Source organism: Palaemon carinicauda, chromosome 6, assembly GCF_036898095.1.
Source record: "Palaemon carinicauda isolate YSFRI2023 chromosome 6, ASM3689809v2, whole genome shotgun sequence".
NCBI lineage: Eukaryota > Metazoa > Arthropoda > Malacostraca > Decapoda > Palaemonidae > Palaemon > Palaemon carinicauda.
Genome location: NC_090730.1, coordinates 3,717,144 through 3,729,205, shown reverse-complemented (window position 1 = coordinate 3,729,205; position 12,062 = coordinate 3,717,144). Strand labels below are relative to the sequence as shown.

General features: G+C 37.5%; 1 long non-coding RNA gene across 1 annotated transcript in view; it reads left to right on the top strand.

Annotated features, from left to right (window-relative positions):
* The first annotated feature begins 2,243 nt into the window (after positions 1 to 2,243).
* Positions 2,244 to 12,062, top strand: part of LOC137642377 (uncharacterized) — a 50,808-nt gene continuing 40,989 nt past the window's right edge. Inside the window, exons 1-2 of the long non-coding RNA XR_011044761.1 lie at positions 2,244 to 2,361; positions 4,718 to 4,791. This is a non-coding gene — a long non-coding RNA (uncharacterized lncRNA). The remainder of the gene's footprint in view (positions 2,362 to 4,717; positions 4,792 to 12,062) is intronic.

Here is a 12,062-nt window from a genome sequence, read left to right as displayed (position 1 = left end):
TAATGTCTCTTGCTTTGTGTTCATATGTAATAATGAACACATAAAAGCATATGATCTTTAGGTAGTAGTTTGTTCAACCAAATTTTTATTCCATTGCATATTCAAGATTTATTTATTTGGTATATTATATTTTCATTTTATGCCACGTGTCAGTTATGGAAACTGGTTTGCCACTGTTTTACCAAACAAGAAAGCAAAATACCTTTAAATTATCTGATTTTGAAGAAAAATGTGGCATTAAAAGTATAAAAACTGGATTTAAACTTTATTTATCTAGTGATTTTTTATATAATGTAAATTTAATACGAAATTATTTTTAACATTAAACAATAGAGATATTTATGACTATCTAGAAATGACCAAAGCTGCCAGAAGTTTTTATAATTTTAGATTTTTACCAGTTTCTATTTCAAGAGTTCAATATATTAAGGTTGGGAATTAAAGAAAATATAATAATTATCATATACGTTTCAAATGTAATTGATTATAATGAGCACATCTAGCACAAAAATACCTTTGCATAATTCATAAAGGTATCTCGAATAGTTTACTTTTACTGTCAGTAGGGGTCCTTACCATCGCAGTGCCCATGAATTTCTTGGGATTACAACCCTAATAGAATGTATAAATACTGAAAAATCATTGAATAGATTAGACAGCCAATATCTTAAGAAATCAGTATTAATATTACAATAAACAGTCTTATGATTTCTTTTGTAGTATTTTAATACTTTAGTTTGGTTTCCCTGTTAGAAAATCGTCTGCCAACAGAAAATCTAGATTCTATTATATTTCAGATCAAATATAGTTCTTTCCAGTGTTGTATATGCATTACTGGTTAATTTTATTCAATTTCAAAAGAATGCATTGTTTTTAAAACGACGTTTTAATGTTATATAAGCTTATAAAGGTCTTTCAGTTATGTTTCCTGCTTTGTGTTCATATGTATCAATGGACTGGTAAAAACGCACGATCTTTAGATAGTATTTTGTTCAACCAAATTTTTACTCCGTTGCATCTTTAAGGTTAATTTATTGTGTACATTATAATTTAATTTTATGCCACGTGGCAGTTATGGAAACTGGTCTGCCACTTGTTTTACCAAACAAGAAAACAAAATACCTTTGAAGTATCTGATTTTGAAGGAAGGTCCGGCATTAAAAGTATGAAAACTGTAACTAAACTTTATTCATCTAGTGATATTTTATAAAATATATATTTAATACAAAATTATTTTAAACATTAAACAATAGATATGTTCATGACTACTCTAGAAAAGGCAGAAGTTGCTAGCAGTTTTTAAAAATATATATTTTTTCCAGTTTCTATCCCAGAAATCCAGTATATTACAAATGCCAATGAAAGTAGATACAATTTCTATGATATACGTTGTAAATTTCATTCATCATATTAAGCACGTCTTGCACAAAATACCTTTGCATAATTCACTAATTTGATATTTATGTTTTCTGTCAGTAGGTGTCCATACCATGAATTTCATAAATCAAAAGTCTTAAATGGAAAATAAACATTTATGTCATAAAAGGAAATAAACAGCTCATATTTCAAAATATTCAAAATTAGCGTTATATAAAACAATTGGATGAACTCTTTAGTTTTGTTTCCTTATTAGAAAATCGTCTGCCAGCAGAAATCTAGATTTATTTAATGTTTTAAGTTATATGTATAACTTTTTTAGTGTTGAATGTTCATTATTTATTAATTGTAATTAATTATAAGATAATGTATTCCATTTATAGGACCAGAAAAGCAGTCTTTAAACAGAATAAGGAAACGCTTGTCAGTCAACTTTCTTGTTACTGTTCATAAATAAGTTATAAAATATAATTCCACGTTTACTGTACTGTCCATGGTGTGTAAAAATAGTTTTATTTTATAATTTACAAGAGCAAATCGTAGATACGAAAATATATCATATTTTTTCTCGAGAGTCTCGAAGTCACCAAGTCAGTGTTGCCAGATATGGGAATTTATCCCTAGATTTGGGGATTTTGGATGTCTGATGGAGATATTCTGTACCAATTTCTACGAAGAAGAAACAAAGATGAGTAAACCTTTATATTGTTGCAATTAGTTTTCTTGCACTTATATGAAGTACAGAGAGTAATTTCTATATTAGTAAAGCCTACAGGATAGGAAGAAAATATGTTTGTGGAAATTGAGGATTTTTTATCATGAGTTTCCGGGGATTTTTAGACTAGCTTATCTGGCCATACTGCAGTGACTGCACCAAGTGACAAGGGAGTTCCAATTCCAACATGGCGAGTTGGCGACTTTGGTTTTGTTGCTTAAAGTGCACTCTTCTGGTCCTCCGTACTAACCTTCAAAGATTAATCAAATGTAAGTTATTTCATATTTATTAATATATCACATACACAACATCCCTTGTGCTAAATGCCTTTTTTATGCAGTGATTATTACGAAAGTGTGGCGTGTGACCCACAAAGTTGAATTGCCATGTGTAAAATGCTCTTATTTTACGAAAATTGCTTTTGATTTTGTGCCAAGGTGAGGTATAATCAAAGTGCCATTCCGAAATTAACCTGATATTTATATTATGCAACACATGTGGAAATATTTATCAAGTTTCTTGAAGATAATCGTGCATGGCAAGATGGCTGCCAATCCAAAATTTTAATTTCCCACTGTGAACCGTAGTGTCCGGATATCGAGTCGAAGCGTCGCTAATTTTTCTTTAGCGACCGTCCGTTATATATTTTGTCATGAAAATTATTTTGTAGTTTTAACTTGTGTTCTGATATCTACCACCCTACGTATCCCTTGGGTGACCATTTATTTGAACAGCCAAAGGGGGACAGAAGTATATAGCTTATGTGCATTTGCACTCATATTGAGTCATCATGCCATAAATGCTTAAGTTTAATATATAGATATTTTCAAAAACAGGCTCTGATCAAAGGTCTTCTATTTACTGTGTTTTATTCAGACATTACTACTGGCATTTTGAATAAAAATTATTTATTCTATTAGGTAAAATTGTAAAGATTGTCACACAGAGTGGAAAAAATACATAATTCTTTAGTACATTATTAGATTTATTCTATCTTAGCTAAGTATATTCAATAACAAACTATGATAATTTAGAAAGACTATCAATTACAGTGCTTTTATTAAAAAATTATTGCTTACATTTTAAACAGAAAATTATTCTTCAATTCTTAAGGAAATTTGTACACATTACATAAGAAGAGGATCATTCCTTGCTTTATTTTTTAATTGATTTGAGTTTCTTTAAGAGTGATGGGCGAGTTTCCAAATATTCATTAAATTCACTGAAATTCAAGTCGAAGTTACATTTCACTATTAGTGCAGACTTCAGAGTAGATACTTGTAACTGGTGTCCAGAAGTTGTTCATCAGGAAGAATACTCTCTGTATGAGTATTGGAACCAGGTAGACTAAGACAAAATTCAATAACTTTTATGTTTCTGAAAGGAATGATCTATTATCAAAGTAGCAGAAAATATCTAACCATTTTCTATCCACCTTGACATCACTTACTTTCCACCGTTACATCTTTTCATCGGCCAAGAAATTTTTCACACATGTAAATTCGTCAAAACGTTAATTATCATCTACTTCTAAATGAGGTCTTATCCCTTGAATAAAGTCCACTGCTTCCTGAACCTGAGACCTACATATTGAATTACTCTGAAGGACCCAATCAAAATTTTTCAGTTCATCAAATGGCTTAGTCCACTGATCTAATCATTCCACAGATGTTTCATAAAAGGATTCTACTGTAGTTTCAAAATTTTTAACATTATTCCTGCTCCTCTACAAATCTCAGAGCATCTTAGTGATTACAATTGGGATGAACAGTTCTCTTCTTCGTTCTGTTAGTTTCATTTTCAAGTCTTTCAAGATGCAAGAAACTTCCATCATAGAAACTTTTTGGGACTCTATTTTCAATGTGTATTCATGGAAAATTGTACTCTGACCGTGCATGAAATAAAGCCAAATCTCTGAAAATCGATCGTCAAAAAGCTGCAACTTTGTTCCCTTCTTTCGTTTGTATAACGAAAACGGAGCTTAAGCTACCTGCTACACTGTATAAGGCAGCAAAGTGAACCTTAGAAATTTGGTAAAAAAAATAAGTCATCAATTCATATAACTAAATACATATGTAGTGGCAATTGGGGGACAAATGTGGGACATATGGCTGGAAGGGGGACATTCAAGCGTCCCCCTCAGAGTGATTTTTAGGGGAACAAGGAGTCAAAATGGGGGACGGTCACCCTACGTATCCCAGTAGTAATGGTGTCCCAATTGGGTCCCTTGGTGGGAATGTGTTTACAGCGAAAATGGAAAATAGAATAGGTGAAGGTTGGGGCAGAATTTAACGAAACAACAAGAAAATTTAACACTAAATTATATTTCTTGTTGCTCTTAAAATATTTTATTTTTCCTTGTTTCCTTTCCTCGCTGGGCTGTTTTCCTTGTTGGATTCCCCTGGTATTGGAGAGTCCTGCTTTTCCAACTGGGGTTGTGGCTTGGCAAGTAATAATAATATAATAATAAAATGGGACTTCCTTGTACATTATATTCTTAATACTGTATACTATTTAAATGGCCAAGATAGGAAGTATAGGCGAGTGGTATTTATTTATAAGAATGCATTTATCTGTATTACTAATACTGTACAATTTAAAACTAAAATAATTTAAATCCTTCAGATGGATGCCTGCAGAACGTGGAGGAGGACGATGATGATGATCACTCGCGATAAGTCCGTGCTTACTGGACGACGGTGATGTTTTTTTTTTTTTTTTTCGGGTAGGCCAGGCCCAGCAACTACCAGGATCTTATTGATGGATATTAAAGATACATCTTGCAAGATAAAGTCTGCCACCAATACCTGTCTGCAGTGGCCAGTGTCATGATAACGCCAAACCTGAGGCCTTTGTCTTGCAGTGGATTAGAAACAGCTGCATTTTTCGTTGTGTATTACAAAGTTGTTCCGTACTGGAATACAAACCTACGCTATCTATTTAGGGGTATTACTTTCTGCGAAGCTGAAATGACGACCCATTAAAATTTAGCGAGGGTTAACTACCCACACCGGTAGTTAGTGGGGTTAGCATGTTAATGCTCCCATTCACACACACTGGTGATTTAGCTCACTTTTAGCTCGGATGGAGACCGGTTGTATCTGCTCTTCCTCCTAGCCTATTTTGGACTGCCATTAACTTTTGTCTTTTGACTTACTTTTTCCTATCATATATATATATATATATATATATATATATATATATATATATATATATATATATATATATATATATATATATATATATATATCAAAACAAAAACATTCTTAATGTTTATGTATTTATATATGTAGAAATGTTGTAAGTTTCCTTTCCAGTGTTTGTGCTGTGCGTGTGATACGTAACGACAGGTTCTCAAGACATTGGTGCAAGGGAGGGGAACCTTCCCTTCCAACCTCTCCCCCCTTGTCCATCGGTCTTCCCCATCGGCAGATAACCTACCGTTGACTCAGCCGCCACCGCAGGGAAATCGTCATCGTTTGGACCCTCCTCGTTCAACTGTTGTATTCGCCATTCCCTCTTCCTACGGGAAACTTATAGATTACTGAGCAAAGGGAGTGTGACCTCTCAGAGATTGACTTCGGTCTTTCTCTTCTCAAGGGCGTTCACCTTTCATGGGCCTCCAATGGTGTACTTATGAGGGAAGCACCTTTCCCGTTGTCAGGTTAGGTTGCGCTTCCGAATGTTTTCTCAATTATTTAAGTGAAATTATAATTGCTTGTATTGGTAGGAGAACCAGAATTTAATCACTCCCTATGGTGAGCATTGAAGTTGTCAACAGAGACAAAAGAGGCCTTTCTATCATCATGTATCTAAGCCATAACGGTAAGAAGACAATTGAAGATAAAACCATCCACATTCAAAGCAGCACTTATGAGGAGCTGGGTACTCTGTCTTAATATACACCGCCATTCCCCTGGCCCTAGGAAAGGCATCCCTTTTCAAAATTATTGGCTTCCTTAAACCAGTTATAAGAAGCTCAGATGAGTGCATCATATTAGGAACCAAAGTTTTTGAGCACTAAAGAATATTTTACTGTCTGGATGCAGCTATAAGGTCTTGAAAATTTGCGTGAAGACCACGAGTATTACAATACAGCAGATGACGTTGACGAAATTCAAGACAGTATAAGAATTAATGGTAATATAAAAAGATACTCATACTTAAAAACTAAATTAACAAGAATGATAACGAAAACAATATGTATAGAATTATAAATAAAGAAATTAATGAAACCCATAGAATATAGAAAAAATATCAGAAAAACTGGTCAACATGGAGCTGATACACCATGCAAAGCTAAATATCCTCCAGGATAACCACTTCAACTAACGGGAAAATAGTAAGGATGGTCTTGAAAAGAAAAAGAAACAGATGAGTAAAAGACAATCTCTTGGTAAACCACCAGGCATCCATGGCCCTTCTATTAAGCCTGCCCAACTCACCATTAAAAGAAAAAAAAAAGGTAGAATAGTGTGCTCTTGTGTACCCTCAAACAAGAGAACTGTAACCCAAGAGTAAGACCATGGTACAGAGGCTATGGCACTACTCATGACTAGAGAACAATAGTTTGATTTTGGAGTGTCCTTCTAGAAGACCTGCTTACCATTGCTAAAGTCTTTCTTCTACCCTTACCAAGATGAAAGTAGCCACTGAACAATCACAGTACAGTAATTAGCCCCCTTGAGCAAAGAAGAATTGTTTGGTATTCTCAGTGTTGTCAGGTGTATGAGAAAAGACAAGAATGTGTAAAGAATAAGCCAGACTATTCAATGTATGTGTAGGCAAAAAAAGAAATGAGCTGGAAGCAAAGAGAGGTATCCAGTGTATTACTGTCTTCCCAGTCTAAGAATCCAAAAGCTCTCTTAGCAGTCATATCTCAACGGGTGGTTGGACCACATCAGTTGCGTCCAAACCTCAAAGCTTCTCAAAACGCATTCCTTTTCACTTGCCTTCTCCTTCCTTTACTAGAGTAGGGAAGTCAAATAGGATAATTACGGAAACTAACGCTTGTCAGAATTTAGGCTGGGACATTGTTCAGCCAGATAAAGCCTTCCGCCCCACCATCTCGGTGTGGGATGATGTCATCATGGGCGCCAACTTTTCTGTGCATGAAAGATTTTCTTCACGTGCAAGACAAGCGTACAACTAATCCCAGGGTATTCCCCACAATGTCAGATCATGTGCTGGATTTAGGCATGAGAACTTTTCTCCAACACATCAAAGTTGAGATATCCTCCCTAAAGGTCTAGGTGATGGCCCAAACTGTGACCCCCGTGGATATGAATGATTGTCTGCTCAGGGGATTCCCCTTCACGGAATCCTGAACTCGAGTACGGACTAAAACTCTTCAGGCAAGCTAGAGAGAGTAACCCTGTTTAACATGCAGCTCTCGGCCTCTGAGAATTCTTGAAGCCAACAGGTCCCAGGGTTACTACCTCTGGCCCCATTTGAGCAGAAATTTATTTGCACCATCTGAGGTTTCAGTGACCATTACTGTTCCAAGTGAACTTTACTAGCCTAGTTCCATCTGCCTAGATAAAGGACGTAACTACATTCTTCTCCGTTTCTTCAAGCATGAATTAGCAGCAATGTTTGCGATCCATACCTGATCATGGCTTGACCATTGGTGAACATGGAATTAGCAGCAATGTTTGCGATCCATACCTGATCATGGCTTGACCATTGGTGAACATGGAATTAGCAGCAATGTTTGCGATCCATACCTGATCATGGCTCGACCATTGGTCTAGAGCAACACTGTATCCTGCTATGCGACTACGGAAAATCAAAAGGATCGTTATGTCTTATGTCAATTAGAAGATTTGTCATGAGCAGGGTCAAAACCCCAAGGAATCCTTTCACTTAAGGCCGTCCCTCTATGAGGGAACTGTCTTAAAAAGGTGTCATGTAATCTTGGCCAGAGGCTTGGAACAGCTGCCCCCTGGAGAGTTATAAGTCTGATTTGGTGAATTCCCCCTTTCTGCTCTCCCAGGCAGAGGTAGTCGGCAATAGTAAAGATAGCAAGATGGGAACAAACTACCTTGGTAGGAAGAGATACAACAACTGGTATGCCACCCTCTCAGCTCCCACAGAGAGAATTGTGTAAGATACCGTCATATCCAATAGTTCAAACTACTCAGACCACTGGAAGGTAAAGGCTGCAGGTTCAATGGCTCCTACTGGTAATATGTGCCTTCCCGGGCTTATCACAGGTAGAGAGTGGACGTTAAAGTGCGGGAGGAGATAGTAAAATTGGTCAAGGACCAGTCTGAACCTTGATATAGCATGTTCAGGATGTAGGTCTTCCCTTTTTCTTTACTTCCCTACCATGGTTAGACTAGATACCTCTCCACTAACTGTGTTGAGGAGGACATCTCTGTCCTCCGGTGTTAGACATCCACTTCCTCAAGAGTATTCTAATACCATCTGCAGGCAAGGGAAGAACCTGGTTCAAGTTTTCATTTTATTCAGCCTCACAGTAGGAGGTAGGATTTCGTTTAGATATATCCCACTTTTTTATTTAGTAGTTGGGATAAAAAATAGAGAAAAGTTGGTTTCAGGCTGTTGGTTACCCAAAGCTCTGGTGAGGTACCTGGTGCAAGCCCTTTCCAAGGCTACCTGAAGGAAAATCTCCTAAGATACTATTTTCTGAGAAGAAGACTACTGTTTCAAACGTATACCCTTGACTAGACTCAAGATCATGATAGGAAAATTAGGTTATGGAAGTATGGGCCCTTTAATTCTCTAGAATATGGAATGGAGCCAGCCCCATGTGGTGACGATCAGATGTCTGACCATAAACCGGAAACTTTCCTGTTTTCATAAAGAGAAAGCATCCCCAAAACCAGATTTTAGATGACGGAATCTTATTTCTCCGGGAAAATATTTACCCATCCTGAGAAGCTATGTCTCGGCTATATACGAGAGTATCCTCGATGAGGGTCTTGTTTAGCCTCGGAAGACTATGAGTACACAGAACCCCTGAGGAACCTTGGCTTCCCATATCCTTGGGGGACCATGTTGTATCAAGAATAAAAGCTCAACTGTGAAGTCGTAAGTTGACTTATCTTTCCCGTCCATCTGTTAAACAGGACTTCGGTACTCCCTTCTGAGGCTAGATAGCTTCTCCGGAAAAGCTAAGAAGTCACTTGTGGATAAGGACTTTTAGAGCCGTAAGATACGCATTTACTCCTGTCAGGAAGCCTGGCATAGATGTTTATGGAGAGGCCTTGACCAGTTATTCCCCCTGCGGAGTTGGGTCATCACCGAGTAGGAGCAGTCATAACTATCTACGAGTATGAACCAGGTATGACCAGTTGAGTTATGTCCTCCATACCTCCTAATTAAGTTTGCCCTTGAATGTTTTTCTCTCTTGAAGCTTTTAATTTTGCCTGATTTCTTTTCAGCCAACGTTCTCAACCAATACTTTGGTAATGGCTGATGTCCTCCTCCCCCCTTGACTCAGGAATATAAGACCAGGAGATCCAATGGAGTCAGATGGACACCACAACTTGTTAGATATAAGAAACCGTCATCAGGTTTGAAACTTCTCAAGATAAACTCGAGAAGACGACTGCACCAATAAAAGAGTGCTGTAAGGAATCACTCTTAGACTAGTTGCAGTGAGTTTGCTTGACTTTTCACATAGGAAACTAACGGTAGTTTTTCCTGGATATAATCGGCAATGAAGACTGTTCAGGTCAAATAGAACCCTTACTAGGGATTCTAGAATGGGGAGCCTTCCAAGACTACTCCTTGATTAAGGACTGTTTGGCAATTTTGAAACGGATCCTATCTCAATCTTGGAAGTTCAGATGTAGTTCTAGAACGAGGCGGGTCCTTGTTTGAGGTAATTAGAACTCTCCTCCCCCGGACGAACTAACGACATGTTATCACTGGATCTGCCACCTCTCCTGTTACTGGTTCTATGAACAAATACAAACTCCGGTGGGAAAAGATCTCAGGTTACCTCTTTCACAATAGCGTCTCTCAAAGAGGTTCCCAATCCCACAAACAACTTATTTTTCTGTCCCGTAGAGCAGTGTTAGTTTTTCTGATAGAACAAATAGCTGAGACATATCACTCCCTCTTTGTTCACGAGCTCTGGCCACTCCAGAAGAAATTAGTCAGTGACACGGTCTCAATAAGTAATAAAGACTTTCAGAAGAATCTATGCATACTTAGGGAAAGTGTCTCTAGGGACCCCCCCTAAGCACACAATTTATATGGGATTGCCATAACCTTAGTGTTCCGCAAAACTACTTGGTAATACTAAACCCCCAAACCATTTTGTTCGAGTTTTGACCGGTCCAAAGAATGTGTTCAGAAACACCGTCTCTGATTGAGGGAAACTACCGTAAGAGTTCATACATCCTCGGGAAGCATCGCTAGGGCTAAACACAATACGTGTAGGCTTGCCGCAACCCCAGCATTCTGCAAAACAACTTGGTAGTACATCTCCTCAAGCTGGCGAATGGAAGGGAAAACCCATCTTCGGACAATTACCTTAAAGGTGGCACATTCAAGCCTTTGGACACCCTCAGTGATAGGCATTATGATGGTAGCACAATAAATTACCTAACTGTCAGTTCTCATGGGACATGTGCTGGTTCTAGCCTCAAGCCTAATTGTTCTTGACATTATTTGCTAAAGAATTTCAAGGCAGGTGATGATCTTGATTGGACTTAAAGCCTGCTTTGGGTTTTCACCTCATTTCTTCAGTATTTAATGATATACTAAAAAATGTTTTTTTTTTATGCATCACTTGATGTTCATACCACTTTACCCCTGGCAAAGATTCCCATTTTGGATTTGAACGAACAGCCTTTGCCTCGTTGTGAGCCAGATACTCTGTTCTCTGACAGTTCTCTTTGATTGCTTACTATTACTAAATAATTGTATCAGGGAAGGGTATAACACTCAACTTCATGGATACTTCACTCCTGAGGAGAATTGAAAGTTTGGCCTTGCCTTTTAACAAGCCGGCTACACTGCCCTCTAACGATTTGCGTCGATCTTTTGTTATTACTTATGGTAATTAGATTTTTGAGAGAGGAAGGGTATACCTCTTAACTTTATGGAGACCTTCCTCCTAAGGAAAACTCCATATAAATGACTCAAAAGGTTGTATCTGCATAGGAGTGAACTACAAATTTTAAACAATTCGTATTTTTCGTAGCTATACAAACCTGAGTCATTTACCAAGGGTCCTGCCTCAACTGCCCTGTAAGTCTTTGACCAGGCGAGTGTTATGAAGAGACATTGTGACCAAGTGTCCTCTTGCTCCTTGCGCATCCGCTGTGTTTACCCAGGAATGAAGCATGATGCAATCAATGCAATCAACCAAAGTTTTGATTGGCAAGTCATAGAAAGCATCATTAGTAGTTTCCCCTTTTAAATAACTCTGGGTTGTATAGCTAGGAAAGATGAAATTATATAAAATTTCCAGTTTATAGAGGTTAAAACATTACATTAATATCTAATAAGAAAAGGGAGTGCAAACCTGTATCTCTTATTCTAAGAGTTATCCTCCTGCCTCTTATTGTGACAAGCTATCACTTAAATGACTAGGATTTAGTTCTTTCTTTTTTGCCATATTGTGAATATGAGCATTTTTCAAGTGGAAAGTGGGGGTAAAATGCCACTTATTTCAGAAATAATGTTATATCGCAAAGGTCTAACTGGTGAGGGACCTATGGTCGTGGTTCTATCACGCCTCGGTAACTATTGCAAAGGTCTAACTGGTGAGGGACCTATGGTCGTGGTTCTATCACGCCTCGGTAACTATTGCTAAGGTCTAACTGGTGAGGGACCTATGGTCGTGGTTCTATCACGCCTCGGTAACTATACCGACACTCATTGAGTGAGCGAGCTGGGTTAATTCCTGGCATTCCATGCATTCCTTTTTTCTCTAGTATATTTAGCAATATTTATGCCTTAAAAATGATGCTATAAGGAGCATTTCACT